We start from the raw sequence: 17146 nt of genomic DNA, 5'->3' as shown, positions 1-17146 counted from the left end.
CAATGTGTCATGGTGAGGTAGGACCAGACAGTGCTGAAGACATGGACTCTGGGGGCAAACCAACTCTGGGATTTCTCCCCAGCTTCTCACTTGCTAGCTGTGTAATCTTGGGTGTGCCTCTGAAATGCTCAGTGCTTCCATTTCCTCATTTATAAAATAGGGACAGGGACTTCCCTGGTGGTCCAGTGGTTAGGACTTCGCCTTCCAATGCAGGGGGGGCGGGTTCGACCCCTGGTCAGGGAGCTAGGATCCCACACGCCTCATGGCCAAAAAACAGAAAAACATAAGACAGAAGCAGTATTGTAACAAATTCAATAAAGACTTTAAAAAAATGGTCCACATAAAAAAAATTAGGGACAATAATAATACTACAGTGTACATGCAGTTAGAATAGTGTGTTGCACACAGTCAGCACACATAAGCATGAACACAAAGATGCTTGTATAAGTACACAAGCATGAACTCTTATTACAGTGGTTAAGAAGATGGGCTCTGCTGTCTGACAGACTCGAGTTCAAATTCGGACTCCGCCACTTATAGAGAAATCCTGGGAAAACTGTTTAACCTTTCTAGACCTAAGTTTCTTCTTTTGTAAAATGGGGATTAAAGTGCCTACTTTATATGGTTGATATGAAAGTTAAATGAAAGAATGATAAAAAAAACTTAGCACAGTGGCTGGTACACAGTGAAGGCTCAATAAATGTTGGCTGCTATTGCGTGCCAGACACTCGCAATAACCCTGGGATAAGTGTTATTCCACAGCTGAGGAGACTGAAGCTCAGACTAGGTAGCAGAGAAACGTCTGGAACACAGCTCTGATGGACTCCAAAGCTAGTGCTTTCTCTTCCACAATATTGCTTCTCTGCTGGAGGGCTTGGAACAGTCTGATAAACGTTCATTAAGTGGCCAGGCAACCGAACAGGGAAGGAGCCTGCGCAGAGCTGTGCTGCGTAGGAGAGTAACTCCAGCAGTACATGCAAGGTGGGTCGGAGTAGGAGGTGATCAGTGACGAGGCAGTTATGAGTCCAGGTTGAGGGTCAGGTGGGCATGGTCAGGTGGTTAGAGGGAAAGTGACCAGAGGATGCTTGGAGGTCTCCAGGAGACAAAGGGAAAAATAGGGGAGGTGGGCCCAGGGCATGTGTGTGAAATGATTCACTAATAGATTTATTCAGTAAGTACCTATTGAAGACCTACCATGTGCCAAACACCATACTAGGCACTAGAGACATAGCAGTGACCTGGACAGATCGCGTCCCTGCCTTCATGGTGTTCACGGGTCGGGAGGCCTGGGCAGGGATGGGCAGGGCAGGGTGAGGGAGCTACAGTGGTGGGATGAGCAGCAAGGACCTGGTCTTAAGATCTGACTCTCACAAGTACAGTCCGGGCTGCAGAGGAGGCCAGTGAGGCTGGAGCTAGCAGAGAAGCTGGAGACGTAGAGGGAAGAACGAGTCTGGGGAAGCAAGAGGTGGAGGAGAAGGAGAGAGTAGTAGAGGGACTGAGATCTTGGAAGTGAAATGAACTAAGTTAAGAGTTGAGCACTTAATAGTTGTTTTCTTTCTCAATCCTCAGAACAACTCTCTTACTGTTACCTCCATATTCAACTGAGGAAAGGGAAGCTCAGAGAAGTTAGCTTCTAAGGTCATCCAGGTGGTAAATGGTGAGGCTGGGAGGTGTGAGGTGTAGCCCCCCTTCCTTTCCTCCCTTTCCTCCTTCCTCACCAAGCATATGACAGTGTGTTCTAGGCTCTGAGAGGAAACAGCTCCTTCCATGGAGCAGCTTAGACAGAAAAACATAAACAACGGGGCACTCCACTGTGCTAAGCGAACACAGAGGGGCATCCTGACTCAGGCCTGGGGGTTCTAGGTGGACTGCCGGAAGGAGGTGCCCTCTCACCAGGGGACACAGGAACTGAGAAGCCCCTCCTAAGTGGCAGAGGTTGAAATGCCCGGAAGTCAGAGGATTACCTGGAAACACTGACACCGGAGCTGAAGGAAGGGGCAGGCAGCAGGAAACCAGGAAAAAGATGGGATCCAATACCATGAACCCATGGGAGGGGCTTTGTCCAGTGACCTGGACAGATCGCGTCCCTGCCTTCATGGTGTTCACAGGTAGGGAGGCCTGGGCAGGGATGGGCAGGGCAGGGTGAGGGAGCTACAGTGGTGGGCAAAAGGAAAAGGAAAAGGAAGGAGAGGGCACAAGTATCTGGGAAGCTGATACAGGGAGGAGCAGGGGCCTGGGTGCCAGGAGTAGGAGGGCTCAGAGTGGTGTATGTGAGTGGGTGTTCGAGGAAGGAGCAGCCCGCGGCACCTCCAGGGAAGGGGGCCTGGTGGAGCAGAGCAGGTGGAGAGGCACTGTAGTCCTGTGGCCTGATGGCATGTCACAGCTTCCTCGTCTTCCACTCCCTCCAAGAACCCCAACAGGCATGTGGCCCAGGAGATTTGGATCTGCAAATTTCTGGTGTGTGTTAAATATTTGCTAGCTGAATGAAAGGGAAATAAAGTACAATAGGGGAGCGGAAGAGGATCCAGGAAAAGAGAAGTCCAGGTGAAAGAGAGAGAAGAGGAGAGACAGTAGGGTGAGGAAGGACAACTTGTGCGGGAGGGGAGTGGAAAATGAACTAAGTTAAGTTCATGAACTAGAGACTTTCTGTCTCTAGTGGGTAAGTGGGCATGTGTGAAAATGTCTCTACTGTGTGGGCAGCTGAGACCAGGGGTCAGTCTTCTGAAGACTGAATGAGGGTGAGGGAGGTGCTGTGAGGTGCCTCATTCATTCATTCATTGTTCATTGCCAAGCATCTGTAGAGGGGTCCGGGGACACGAAGATGAATAATATACAGCCTTGTCATTAAGGATATCCCAGCCCAGGCAGAGAGACAGAAAGGGAAGAGGTAATGACAACAGTGAGACAAGAGGGTCCCAAGCTTGCCTGGTGGTCAGGAGAGACAGGGTTTGAGACTAGAGCTGAGGATGGGAAGGGGTTATCCAGGAGACAAAGGGAGTAAAAGGCTTTTCAGGCAGTACGTGCAAAGGGCCAGAAGCATGGAAGAATGTAGTGTCTTTGGGGAACTACAAGGAATTCAGTATGGCTGGAACTTGCAATGTGAGGGAGCTATGGAAATGGGAGAGGGTGGGGAGGCTGGGGGAGTCAGGTCATGACAGACCTCCTAAGCCTCCTTAAAGTAGAGATCTCACCCAAGACAGTGGTAGGACACTAAAGAATGCTGAGCAGGGAATGCCGTGGCTGGATTTGCACTTTAGGGAGATCCCTCTTGCCGCAATGAGAAGACTGGATTGGAAGAGGGAAGAGTAAACGTCTAAGGAGACAAGTTAGGAGGCTCTTGAAGTAATTCATGTGAAAAGATGGTGAAGGCAGTAGCTGAGGCCATGGATAAAAGGGGATGGGATATCAGAGACAGCTGGAAAGGAAGTAGAACCAACAGGTCCCAATGACTTTCTGGGTTATGGGACATGTGGAGAAGGGAGTGGCTACGGTTAATTTCTGGGTTTGTAGCTTGATAACTGAGTGGGTATGGTGGTTTGGGGGAGGAAGGAATGAGGAGATCAGGTCTGGACATGTTAAGGGGCTTATGGACTCTATAGTAAAGATCAGGTAGGAAGCAGACCTGCAGGTCTGGGGGTCAGAAGAGAGGTGTGGAAGAGATAGATATTTGGGAGTCATCAGCTTATACAGATGATAATTAAAGCCCTGGAAATGAATGAGACAGATGACCAAGAGGGGTGTATACAGTGAGACAATAAGAAGGTCCAAGCCAGAACCCTAATAAACAGTAACATTTAGGGGCCACCCAAAGGAGCCCCCAAAGCAGACTGAGAAGGAACAGCCAGGAGGTGCTCTGAAAGAGAGATGCACAGATCCCACCCTACTGTATCATCTGCTTTTTTGCCTGTATCCCTTGCCAAGGGTAGGAATAGAATAGTGTCTCCTATTACAGTATCCCCACCACCTAGCAGTGAGCTCATTAAATACTGACAGAATAAAATAGTGGCAAAGAGAAAAAAACAGTCAACAATGTTGGACCCTGCCAAGAGGTCAAGCAGTTGAGGACTTCTGAAAAGAGCCCCTAAATTTGGCAGGTGAGAGGTCGTGTTCTCTTAGGGAGAGCAGTTACATTGTATGGGGCAGGAGTAAATGGGAAGTGAGGAGCTCTGTGCGGAAGACCCTTGCACAAAATGTGGCAGGGAGGCAAAGTGAGAGAGCGTCTTAGTCAGGTATTACAGGGTTAATACCTGGAGAGGTATTATAACCTAGAAGGTAGGAGAGCCTGGAGGCTCTTCATGTGCTCACAGGAGGAATGGGTACAGAGGGAGAAACTGGACACATGGATAAGACTCAGAGTAATTTGTCAAGTGAGGCCGAAGCGGGTGGGATCCGCAACAGCCGAGGGAATTCAAACGGGATGGCCTCAGTTCTCCGAGTGGCCGACAGACCAGGTGTGTCTGTCATGTCTACTCTTCCTCCCTTTCCTTCAGCCTCCACATCCATTCTGTCACTGAGCCCTTCTGACCCCGCTGCCTAAAGAATTCTTGAAACTATCTGCTTCCTCGTCCTCTACTGCCACTCCTCCAGTTCAGACCAGCATTATCCCCTCCTGGGTTCCTGCAACAGCCAACCATCCCTTTCTTCCCAGACTCCTCCCTCCAGTCACCACACTGCTGTCAGAGTGGTATTTATAAGACAGATCTGATCCTATCACACCACAGCTTCAAATGATTCGGTGATTTTCAATTATTCTCGGCTTCCATAAGCTTTCATATGGACCTGCAAGAACTGCATGACCTAACTAACCCTTCATTACCTCTGTCAGACTCTGTGACCTGCCCTCACATCATGCTACTAGTGCCAGGCTCACTGGATTGCTTTTTCCCTCAGACATACAATACTTTCTCACATGTGGGCCTTCCATTGCTGCTCCCTAGGCTTGGCATATTTTCCACCCGCTTCACCTCACCTCCACCTCTCCTTTGCTCGGTAGACTCCCTATGTATCTATCAAGCTTAAGCTTAAATGTCACTTCCTTCCAAAAGCCTCTTCTGGTCTCCCTACAAGGGCTCAGGTTTCCCTGCTATGTGCTGCCATGGTACAGCGCTCACCCCATAGCCTGTAAGCTCCATACAGGCAAGGACCATGGCTATTTTGTTCACCCTTGTAATGCCACCACCTACCACACCGCCTGGCACAGAGTAGGTGCTTAATAGGTGTTTGCAGAATAAATGGTCCAGCGAGTTGACTAATTAATCTGCTGAAAACAATGAGGGATGTAAGGTAAAGGGATGAGAAAAAATAGAAAAAATTTCATCTATTTATTTATGGAGGGCCCAGTTGAGGGTGCAATTTATAGAAGCGTGAATTTATAGAAGCATAACTTGGTGTGGTTGAGAAATCATTCCAGCTAGGGCTGAGACTTTGTGGGATGGGTGGTCTCAAGGACAACAATAAAACGGAACAAAGAGTGGCCAAGGAGTGGATGAGTGATGGTCCTGGGCATATAAACTGGAAGGAGAGCACAAAGCCAGAAAGGGGCAGATTAGGACAAAGCAAAGAGGTCAAGGGCAAGGAGTCATTATGAGGTTGAAAAGTAAGTGGAATGGGAGCAAGGGCATCCGGGAGCTGGAAGGACACTGGAGGCTCTGGGCAGAGTGGAATGTAGGAGTTCAGAATTTTAGAGATGGACCAATTGTACAGTGGTCATGGGAGGGGAGAAGGTAACAGGAGCTAAAGAGCTCAAGAAACTGTGAGGCTACACTTGGAGGAACACTTGGAACCATGGCAGTGTATAGGGTGAGGGGAAGACTGATCTAGGTCCCCAAGTTTTCAGGGAACTAGAGGGTAAGCCTAGGAAGTCTATGAGTGAGAAGCCATGGTGTGAGTATCGTAAGTTAATGGGAGTTTATTCAGCAGTTGGGACAGCTCAGTCTGTGGTGTGTGCAAGACACCTAAAACTGTGTTTCCTATGGGATATACAAACGGGTGTTGGTAAGGGTGACTGCAACACAGCCTCCTGTTAGTGTCAGGTCTCTGAGACACCTGCTATGTACAGGCAGTCCTGATGAAGTATAACCTAGATGATGGGTTGGCTGTGACAGGGTTACCAGTGGATGTATATTGCTGTGGCAGTGTCTCCGGAAAGGTGCTGGCAGCAATGGTGTCTCCCATGGTTTGTGGTGGCCCTGACAATGATCCCGTGGGAATGTGTTGGCTGCACCATTTCTATCGTGGGTGTATGCTGTTCTGAGAGCACCCTCTGTAAATGTGTATTGGCTCTGACAGTGCTTCCGGGGGGTGTGTGATGGCTGTGAAGGCATCTCTTGTGGATGTGTGCTGCCTGCAACTGTGTCCCCTGTGGGTATTTGAGGAGTTGACATAAGCAACAATATTTTTCTGGCCTATGACCCCATGGCTGTGAGCCCGGCCCACGCCACACTGAGCTCATTGTACTTCTAGACCTCCATTTCCCCACCCCCTCCACGTGGGACCAGGCCCGCAGTGACCTCCCTCCGTCCCCTGCACAGGATTCCCATCTAGGCATCCTGGACACAAACTCAACACCAGTCTGGGTGACAGACCTCCAGTTCGGGCTTCGCCTGTCTCTCCTCTGTTTCTCTTTACTTCTCCCCCCTCAGTTTCTTTGTTTCTGTCTCAGTTTGTCTCTGTCACACACCCATCCTCCACATTCTGACACATGGCTCCCACAGAGGCAGGCAACACACACACACACACACACACACACACACACACACACACGCGCGCGCGCGCGCGCGCACACACACACACACACACTCCCTCACAGGGACTGGCTCACCAGACACATACTCACTCTGACCCACACACCCTCGGAGTGACACGCACGTACACATGGCCAAACACACACACACACAACTCCCCAGTGACACGCACTGACTCACACTAGGCGATGCACTCGCGCTCACATTCACATTCGGAGGAGCACACACACACCCTGCCTACACCCCCGGCACACTCACGCCGCCACACATCCGACTCGATGACACACGCACACAAAGACCCCCAGGCCCTGCCCCCACGCTCACGTTCACGCTCGTCCTCGTCCCGCAGGCCCAGGCCCCCCCTCCCCCATTGTCTCCGGCTCAGAACAAAGCCCCCGGCTCCGTCGCCGCCACCGCCGCCCAGGAGAGGCCGGCGGCCCGGCGGGTGCGGCCGGACGGGCCGGGCGGCCGCGGGCACTGACCTCCGCGCGGCGCGGGCTCCCTTGCCCGGTCCTGGGGCGCCGTCCGGCGCGGTCAGCCCCCTGGGCAGCGCCCGCCCGCGCGGGGCCTGGGGCCGCACATCGTCCGCCACCGCTGTCTCCCGGCCAGCGAGCAGCTTCGGGCGGCCGGCCGGCCGTCGGTTCGCGAGCACCCGCCCGTCGGTCGGTCCGTCCGCCGCCGCCGTCGCCGCCGCCGGGGCGCCGCCTCCTACACAGCCGCCCCGAGGAGGAAGCGAGATTCGCCGCCGCGGCCCCGCGCCCCCTCCCCTCCCCTCCCCCGCCCTCCGCGCGGTAACCCGAGCCCCCGCCCCTCCGCCCGCGAGCCCCCGCCCCCGCCCCCACCCGCGCTCCGCGCCGCTGCCCCGCCAGCGCCCGCCAGTCCTCCCTCCGCCCCTAGACTTCCCGGCCCCAGTCCCCGGCCGGATCCGGCCCCAGCGCTGCGCGGTTCCCGCGTCCCCGTTCTCTTCCCTTCTCCTGGTCTAAGCGCCCTGTCCCCTTCTCCCATCCCGTTCTCTACATCCTCTCTCCTCGTCCCCTTCTCCTTCTCGTCCTGCTCTTCCATCTTCTTTCCTACCCCTCATTCCTCCACCGTCCCCTCTTCTCCCTCACTGCCCTAATCTCCCTCCCAACCCTTTTCTCTCCATTCCCCTCTCCCTTCTACCTACCCTCTTCTTCTCGCCCCATCTCCCATCCTTTCCTCTCCAGCCCCTTGTTCCCATCCCTTCTCGATCCTTTCTCCTCAGCCTCTTCTCCACACCGGTTCTCCCCATGTCCTTTGCCTGCCCTTCTCCTTTCCCTGTCTCCCCACCTCTTCTCTTCACCTCTTTTCCCCCAACCCCTTCTCCCTGTCCCTTTCTCCCTGTCTCTTCCCCACATGGCTTTCCCTCCCAGTTTCCTTCTGTCATCCCTCTTTCCTCATCCTCTTCTTCCATATTAGTCTTTCCATTCTCTCCTCCTGGTCACTTCTGTTTAACCCATGCTCTTTATTAGTTCTCCTTCCCTCACTTCCTCTTTCATCCCAAAGTTGAGGCTCCAGATGGAGGGTTTTGGAACGAGGAGATTTAGGGATGGTGGTCTCACTCAGGGTATACTCCTCAGAAAAGGAAAGCGAGATGGAAACTAGGCAAGGAGGTGGGAAGGGGCTTGAGGGGCCAACTGGCAGAGAAAATGGAAAGAAGTAAATCAGAGGCAGACAGTATTAAAGAACTGGAAGAGTTTTGATCCCTCCTCTTCTGTCCTTCCTGTGACTGAATATATAGGCTGTGAGTCCAAAGGTATTCTGACTTGAGACATGTGCAAATGGTACAAAGAAATCAGGAACTTCTGGGGTGAGAGAACACACTTTCAGTTAAAGCAGAAGGGAGTGTGATTTTGAAAAAGAGGAGTGAAGAAGAGGCTGGAATCCTTGATAACATCCAGGTTTCTGGCTTGGGCAGCTGGGTGGATGGTGGTGACATTCACTGTGTTGGACAAAAGGAGCAGGAGTTGCTTGCAGGAGGCTGACTTAGAAAGATGATGACTTTCAATTTGGGCTGCTAACTTTGAAGTGTCTGTCGGGTAGGTAGGTCTGCAGCTTAGAAGAGTGGTCTGGGATGGACATAAATATTTGGGAGTCATCTGCAAATACCGTATAAGCTTGAATATAGGGTGAGGTTTTTGCTGTTTTGTTTTTCTAAAATCATCCCAAGGAAAGAGGGAGTAACCTTATATTTGAGTCCTTACAAAGTCTCTCATATTACAGGGTTTGCTCTCATTTACTTTATTTTGAACAACAAACCACTGGATAAAGCAGTATGGTATGGTGACTAAGCTTGTGGACTCTGGGGCCAGACTGCCTGGCTTGGGGTCCAGACCCTGCCATTTACAAGCTGTGTGGCTTTTAAAAAGTTACTTAGCCTGTCTCTGCCTCAGTTTTCTCATCTATAAAGTGGGGCTAAGGGTTAAATTATTTAATATAGATGAAGTGCTTCGTACCTGGCACATAGTGAGTGCTCCATAAATGCTAACTATTTTTACTGTTTGGGCAAGACCCATTAACCTGAAATGTCCTCAACAATGCTATTTTGGATGCCTGTATAGGTCATTTCCCACAGAATCAATAGTCACAGCTTTGATAGCTATTCCTGGTAACAGTCTCACAACTGCATGTGTTGAATGTTTCTAAATATGCTTTATAAAAAGTGCCTTTAAAAGTAATACTGTAGTACTTGGGAGGGGCTTCTAGGCTGCTGGAAATATTCTTTTTCTTGACCTGAGTGATGTTATATGGATGTTTTACTTTGTGACAATTCATTGAGCCAAACACTTATGACTTGGGCCATTTTCTGTATGAATATTATACTTCAGTAAAAAAAATTAACAATTAAAAAGTTTTTTTTAAAAGGCAAAACATTAAGTGACTTTTAGAGGTCATGAATATATTGCAGGATGCATGCCAAACACCAGCTGCCCTAGAGTGATGCAAATGGGGACCTGTGACTTGGGATACAGTTTCCAATGACTGCATCACAAATGGATTCAAATTGTGCTGTGTCCTCTCCGAAATTCTCCACGTAGACTGAAGAGAAGATCATCTGTTCTGGAAAATAGGTAAGATGGCTGAAAAAGTGACCCTCATAATGAGAAAGACGCTGCTCTGGAGAACTCATGTTAAAAGTATGCATTAAATTGTTTATGGAATTATGAGAATGGAAAGAAAGCCATATTTATAAATCAATATATTATTTATAAATATTTATACTTCATGATGATATGTGAATTTAAATATATGTATAATAAAGTGAATTAACCGATAGAAGTAAACTTTTGGTTGTTTCATCCTCATCCCTGAAGGTATACAGTTTCAGGGTGATCAAAAAGCTTTTTGGATTTTCTCAGTAGGAAAATGAGGAATCACCTTGGGTTTGGGTTGGCTTATATGGGAAATGTGATAAATGGTAAATGAAGCTAAGGGAGTGAATAAGATTTCTCAGGAACAGCATGTACATTGGGAAGAGAAGGGGGCTAGGACAGACCCTAAGAAGCTCCAGCACTTAAAGGTTGAGGAGAGGAGGCACAGCCTTCAAAGGAGAGTGAGAAGGAGTAGCCAGAGAGGGAGAAGAAGGGGAGGAGGCAGTGCCAATGAAGCCAAGGGAAAGCCAAGGGAAGCCATGGGACAGAGAGTGTTCATCAGGGTTGACTGACACAGAGGAGGCCAGGGAGGCAAGGACTGATACGTATCCATTGGATTTGGCCAGAGGGAGACCACTGGTGACCTTGGGGACAACGGGGTGGGTGGAGAGGTCAGGGTGGAAACTAGTCAGCACTCAATAAAGGAGTTGGGTAGGGTGGAGGGGGGAACTGGAGACATGGAGTAGAGCCTGTTCTTTAAAGAGGCTTGACTACAGGAAAGGAGAGAGATCTATAGCAGGGGGAGGGGACAGGTGTTTTAGGGGGCCAGAGAGTTTTTCAAATAGGAGAACCTAAATTTTCTTACTTCCTTCTATTTACTGAAGACACATATAAGTGGCCAGCTTTATACTTAAGATACATAGCTAGGATATGACTAAGGAGCTCACAGTAAGCTGTGAAGACAGATCTGCACATTGGCACTGGGTAGTATAATGATAGAGGAAAGCATGGGATTGTGGGCATAGAGAGGATTCTTAATCTAGCCCAGGGGTGGGATGTCAGCAAATGGTGTCACAAAGATGATGGTGGAACTGGATCTTCAAAGATGAGTAGAATTGTAGCAGAGGGAGAAGTTGGAGAAAGGACTTTCAGGCAGAGTAAACAGCACCATGTTCAAAACCACAAGAGCATGAAAGAAAATAGCCTTTGGCCGTGGAGGCTGGTGTACAGGTGGTAAGTGTTGGTGGTTCCTGAGTACATTGACTTGGCTGGAGTGTAAGGCATACGGGCTGGTGCGAAAGGAGAAAACAAGAAGGGTAAATGGGGCCAAATCATGGAGGATATTACCTATCATGCATATAGTCCAGGCTCTGAGGAGCCATTGTAAGGTTTATTTAATAAGGGAAATGGTCAGATTATGTGACATCAGCATCATTTTGGCTTCAATACTAAGGATCAAAGGAAAATAGACAAGAGTCAGTTTCAATTGCCCAGCTTGTAATGAGGATCTAAACTAAGCTAGTGGTCGTGGGATTAGAAAAGAGGAGTAAGATATGAGAGAAGTTACAGAGACTACAATTCTTGGTGGCTGACTAGATGTGAGGAGTGGTGGTGCAGGAGGAGTGTAGTGCAAGATGACTTCCATCTTCCTGGGACGTACATTAGTGATGTTACTCATGATGTTTGGGAAGAAAAGGATGAGCAGGTTTGAGAGGAGAGACATACCTCTCCTCTCAATGATGATTGAGAACTAAGAGTTCTCAATGAATTTGGTTTTGTACCATAATGAATTTGGTTTTGTACATGATGACTTTAAGATGTATGTGAGATATCCAAATGAAGATGTCTAGGATGTGGTTGAGTATAAAATTTGGAACTCAGGTGAGCTGAAGATAGATATTTTGGAGACATCAGTCTATCAGTCTATAGTGGTTAAGTGGAACCATGAGAATGGATGTTGTCACCTCCAGAGAATATGTAGTGAAAAGAGGGCCTGGGCAGCATTAAGGGTAGATAACAAAAGAAGAGCCATGAAGGGGATTGGGAAGAGCAGCCAATGAGGTAAGAATTGAACAAGAGAGTAGTGCCCAATGTGTTATCATAGAAGCCAAGGAAGGAAACAGCTACTAGAATGAGAGTCGCCAGCAGAGTAAAAATACCACAGTAATATGAAGTCTGATAGGTCTCCATTAGACTTTGGAATTAGGATGTGGCTGATGGTCTTAATGATTCAAAGACAGGAGAGGAAGACGAAAAAAGCTGGAGGCATCACACTTCCTGATTGCAAACTGTATTACACAGCTATAGTAATCAAAACAGTATGATATCTGCATAAAAGCAGACACATAGATCAATGGAACAGAATAGAGAACCCAGAAATAAACCCATGCATATGTGGTCAATGTTTTTTTAATATTTAAAAAAATATATTTATTTATTTATTTGGCTGCATCAGGTCTTAGTTGTGGCACACGGCATCTTTGTTGCCACGTGCGGGATCTTGTGGGATCTTTGTTGCAGCATGTGGGATCTTTTTTTTTTTTTTAATTTTTTTTAGTTGCGGCATGCGAACTCTTAGTTGCGGCATGTGGGATCTAGTTCCCTGACCAGGGATAGAACCCGGGCCCCCTGCATTGGGAGCGCAGAGCCTTAGCCACTGGACCACCAAGTCCCTGTGGTCAATTAATTTTTAACAAAGGTGCCAAGAATACACAATGGGGAGAGGATAGTGTCTTTAATAAATGGTGCTGGGAAAACTGGATATCCATGGGTGAAAGAATGAAACCAGACCCTTATCTGACACCATACTCAAAAATCAACTCAAAGTGGATTAGATTTGAACATTAGGACCTGGAACGATAAAACTCCTAGGAGAACTTCAACATAGGGGGTAAGCTGCTTGACATTGGTCTTGGCAATTACTTTTTTGGATTTGACACTAAAAGCAAAGGGAGCAAAAATTAACAAGTGGGGCCACATCAAACTGAGAATCTTCTGCATATCAAAGGAGACTGTCAACAAAATGAAAAGGCAACCTATGGAAGGGGAGAAAATATTTGCAAACTACGTATCAGCTAAGGGGTCAATATCCAAAATATACAAGGAACTCATACAACTCAAGAGCAAAAAACCAAATAACCCAATTTAAAAATAGGCAAGGGATCTTAATAGATCTTTTTCCAAAGAAAATATACAAATGTCCAATAGGCACATGAAAAGTTGTTCAACATCACTAATCATCACGAAAATGCAAATCAAAACCACAATGAGATATCACCTTATACCTGTTAGGATTGCTGTTATCAAAAAAAAGACATAAAAAATGCTGGCAAGGATGTGGAGAAACAGTGAACCCTTGGACACCGCTGGTGGTGATGTAAACTGGTACAGCCACTATGGCAAACATTATGGAGTTTCCTCAAGAAATTTTAAAATAGAACTACCATATGATCCAGCAATTCTGCTTCTGGGTATATCCAAAGGAAATGAAATCACTATCTCAAAGAGATATCTGCACCTCATGTCCATTGCAGCATTATTCACAAAAGCCAAGACATGGAAACAACCTAAGTGTCCGTTGATGGACAGATGAATAAATAATATTCATTTATGCTGAATATAAGAAAGAATATAAATATTCTTTCCAGAATAAAGAAAGGATGCTAGTGAGACAGGAGGATGAAGAACTACTACTCAGTGAGTGCAGCAAGGAAAGAGAGAAAGGATGGGTAACAGGAGGCTGAGAGGAGGAGTGGGGAAGGGAAGGATTGAGGAACAGTTGCTGAGAAGTAAGCAGTGGGACCTCGTTTAACACCGCAGGTAAAGAGCTGATGGACAGGCAATGGCTAATGGAGCAAGGTCCCAGAGGAGAGAGGAGGGTCTGAGGAATTAACCATGGCTACAGGAAGGAATTGGTTTTTAACCTAGAGAGGTACCTCCTCCTTCAAGACTGAAAGGGAAGATGGGTGAGGATGCAGATAAGTGCATGCATGAGGGTATGATGGCAGTGCAGAAGGAGGATGGACAGGGTGGGAATTTGAGGCCATCATACCTGGTGATCCCATTCTCTCTGGAGAGGAGTTGGAGTTTGTGAAAAATGGGGCTTGAGGGAGGCAGTATGTTAGTGATTTTGAGGGAAGTGTTAAAGGAATGGAGACACTGTTTAGAGGAATGATGGCTGGTGGCCTTACAGGCTTAAAGGACCATGGAGTTGAGGATGCTGGTGAGAGAACAAAGGGTACAGGCACAGCTATACTAAAGTCTTTGATGAAAAAGAAAGGTCATTTCATGACAACACTGAGGAGGGTAGAGGCTTGAATAACAAGATGGTATGATTCTCAAAGACTGGGGGGAGGTGTGGAAAAGTACTTATGTGTGTTTGGGCCCTAGGGAGCCCCAAGAGTGGAGACAAATTCTCTCTCCTCCCTAGACTTGTGGCAGAATGTGAAGAAATGATGTACTTAAACAAAGCCAACTCTCTTAGAGGAAGTGGAGACTCGGGGGTGTATAATGGGGCTGAGAATTTAGGGGTTTCAGAACAGGAAAGATTGGGAGGAGAGTTCACGATGGAAAGGGCTAAACTCTGGGAAGCAGTGGAAGGACAAATTAACCAGGGGCAAGGAAGGACAGATGAATGTGGGGAAGATCGAATGGAAAAGGAAAGATGACCCAAAAGGCCTGCCTTGTAAATGATGCTCCTGAATGACAAGGATGGGAGGCTAACAATTCTCACTGGCTCTGTCATCCAATTGTTCCTTCTTAGTGCGTGAGGAGGCACCGGGCAGCATCATTGCTTGGTTGCAGACTGCTCTGAGACTGAGCCCCCGTTCAAATGCTCATGAGAGACCACAGTCATTAGCACTCTTCAGTAGAGCCCAGCCCTGGAGAAAGTGAGAAGGAGTATTAAAAAAATGGCCAGAGTCCAGCACTGTTTGAGCTGGGATCTTCCAAGACCAAGTATGTTTTCCAGGCTCTGAAGGATTTCAATTCCCTGCAGAGACTCTAGGAAAGAAAAAAGGAGACTCTCAATTCTCTCCCACAGGGCAGGAGCCAGAGAAGGCAGAACCAGAGGGAATCTAGAACACAGGTGGAGGGATTAAATGTGGAGGAGAGGAAGGACTCCTATCCTCTGGGATAGGAAGTAAGGAGAGCCAGTTCTCTGAATTTCAGTTCACAGAATGATCAATTTGCTGAAATTCACCAATTTTCTCAATTTACCAAAATTTTGTTTCTTTTAATTATGTGTAAAGTTTACAACAATTGCATGGTTGTATGGATTTTAACTACTTTTGAACATTTCTACAAATTAGCAGTTGACTCATTTGAAGTGTAGTTTAGCTCAGTTTTAGTTTTAATTTATTTGCTGTTTCACTGAAGTCATTTTGCCATGGCTGGCCAAAGTTCAGTGTAATCTAAAATTTTCCTTACTTTGAATCTAAACTTTTGAGAATGAGAAGTTCTTGTGTATTTTGTTCTACAAGTGTTGTGCAATGACTCAAATGTCAAATATAAACAATCTTGCGGGGGCGGGGTTCTCTCTTTCAAAACATTTTCAATCTAATAATTTTCCTTTTTAAAAAGACTTTTTTGTGCACTTATAATTTTAATAGGAATATAGATATGGGCTGAAATATGGCCATACTGTATTTCCATACTGGTTGGTAAATGGAATTAATAGTTACTACAGTAAGTGATAAAATTAATTATATAAGTTCATTAGTTCAAAATAATTGTTCTAAGATCTCATGATGACCATTGATGAATGGGCCTCCTGCCACAGTGACATCGAAGAAACATTTGTAGAATTTCTGCCAGTCCCATTCATGTCACAATAGGATGACTGTAGGAATATCTCTGCTTATTCTTATCCTTGATTATGTAGTTGCTACTACTTCTAAATAAAGTTTTTACTTTGATTTTATTTATTTGTTTAAGTAACAGTTTTATTGAGATACAATTTATATACCATAAAGTTCATCCTTTTAAACTGTATAGTTCACAGTGGTTTTTAGTCTATTCACAGTTGTATATCCATCAACCACAATCAAATTCCAGAATGTTTTCATTGTTCCAAAAGAAACCCCATACTCATTAGCAGTTACTCCCCATTTCCTTCTCCCTTCAGCCCCTGGCAACTAATAATCTGTTTTCTGTTTCTGTGGATTTGCTTGTTTTGGGTATTTCATATAAATGGAATCATACAATAGGTAGCCTTTTGTGTCTGGCTTCTTTCACTTATCCTATTTTTGAAGTTCATCTATGTTGTAGAATACATCAGTAGTTCATTCTTTTTTATGACAGAATAATATTCCATTCTATGGATATATCACATTCTGTTTATTCATTCTTCAGTTGATGGACATTTAGATTTTTTGCCCTTTTTGGCTATTATGAATAATGCTGCTGTGAACATTTGCATACAAGTTTTTGTGTAGACGTACTTTTTCAATATCCTTGGGTATATACCTAGGAGTGGAATTGCTGGTATGATACACATTGTAACTATGTATTATAAACTATGTTCACCATTTTGAGGAAATGTGGCCAAACTTTCCTACAGCAACTTCACCATTTTACCTTTCTACCAGGAGTGTATGAGGGTTCCAATTTCTCTACATCCTTGCCAACACTTGTTATTGTTTATCTTTTTTATTATAATCATCTTAGCGGGTATGAAGTGGTATCTCATTGTGGTTTTGATTTGCATTTCTCTAATGACTAATGATGTTCAGCCTCTCTTTGTATGCTTATTGGCTATTGTGTAACTTCTTCTCTGGCTTCTTTCAAGATTTTCTATGTCTTTTATTTTCTGTGGTTTGAATATTTTCTGTAGTTTAAATATTCTGCAGTTTTGTACACCTAGGTGTAGATTTTTTCAGTGTCTATTTTGATGTCTTCTGAGCTTTCTGGATCTGTGGTTTGGTGTCTGTCATTAATTTCAGAAAATTCTCAGTGATTATTACTTCAAATGTTTCTTCTGTTTCTCTCTCTCTTTCTTCTCCTCTGGTATTCCCATTACATACATTTTGTTATTGTTCCACAGTTCTTGTTATTGTCCCACAGTTCTTGGATATTCTGTTCCTTAAATAATTATCTTATTTTCTTTTAAAAACTTTTTTAAATTGAATGATTCTTTAAATTCTGTAGCGCTTTAAATTTTCAAGTTTCACACACAATTTCATATAATCACATTAAATAACCCTTTTTTTCCCCATCCCTACGTTGCCCCTTCTCCCTCTCATTTTCCTTTTGTTGCTTGTGTTTTTGGCATTCTATCTAAGAAATCATCATCTA

The 17146-nt window shown here is 46.1% G+C and overlaps 1 protein-coding gene across 1 annotated transcript in view; it reads right to left on the bottom strand.

Moving 5' to 3' along the window:
• The window catches only part of DCHS1 (dachsous cadherin-related 1), a 35302-nt gene extending 27777 nt beyond the window's left edge, over positions 1-7525 (bottom strand). Inside the window, exon 1 of the mRNA XM_004279231.4 lies at positions 7226-7525. The gene's annotated coding sequence lies outside the window, so the exon portion shown is untranslated. The remainder of the gene's footprint in view (positions 1-7225) is intronic.
• Between the last annotated feature and the right edge of the window lie 9621 nt (positions 7526-17146).

The sequence above is a fragment of the Orcinus orca genome, chromosome 8, assembly GCF_937001465.1.
Source record: "Orcinus orca chromosome 8, mOrcOrc1.1, whole genome shotgun sequence".
NCBI classification, from domain to species: domain Eukaryota; kingdom Metazoa; phylum Chordata; class Mammalia; order Artiodactyla; family Delphinidae; genus Orcinus; species Orcinus orca.
The sequence above is the reverse complement of the archived record's forward strand: the minus strand, read 5'-3'. Positions and strand labels throughout refer to the sequence as shown.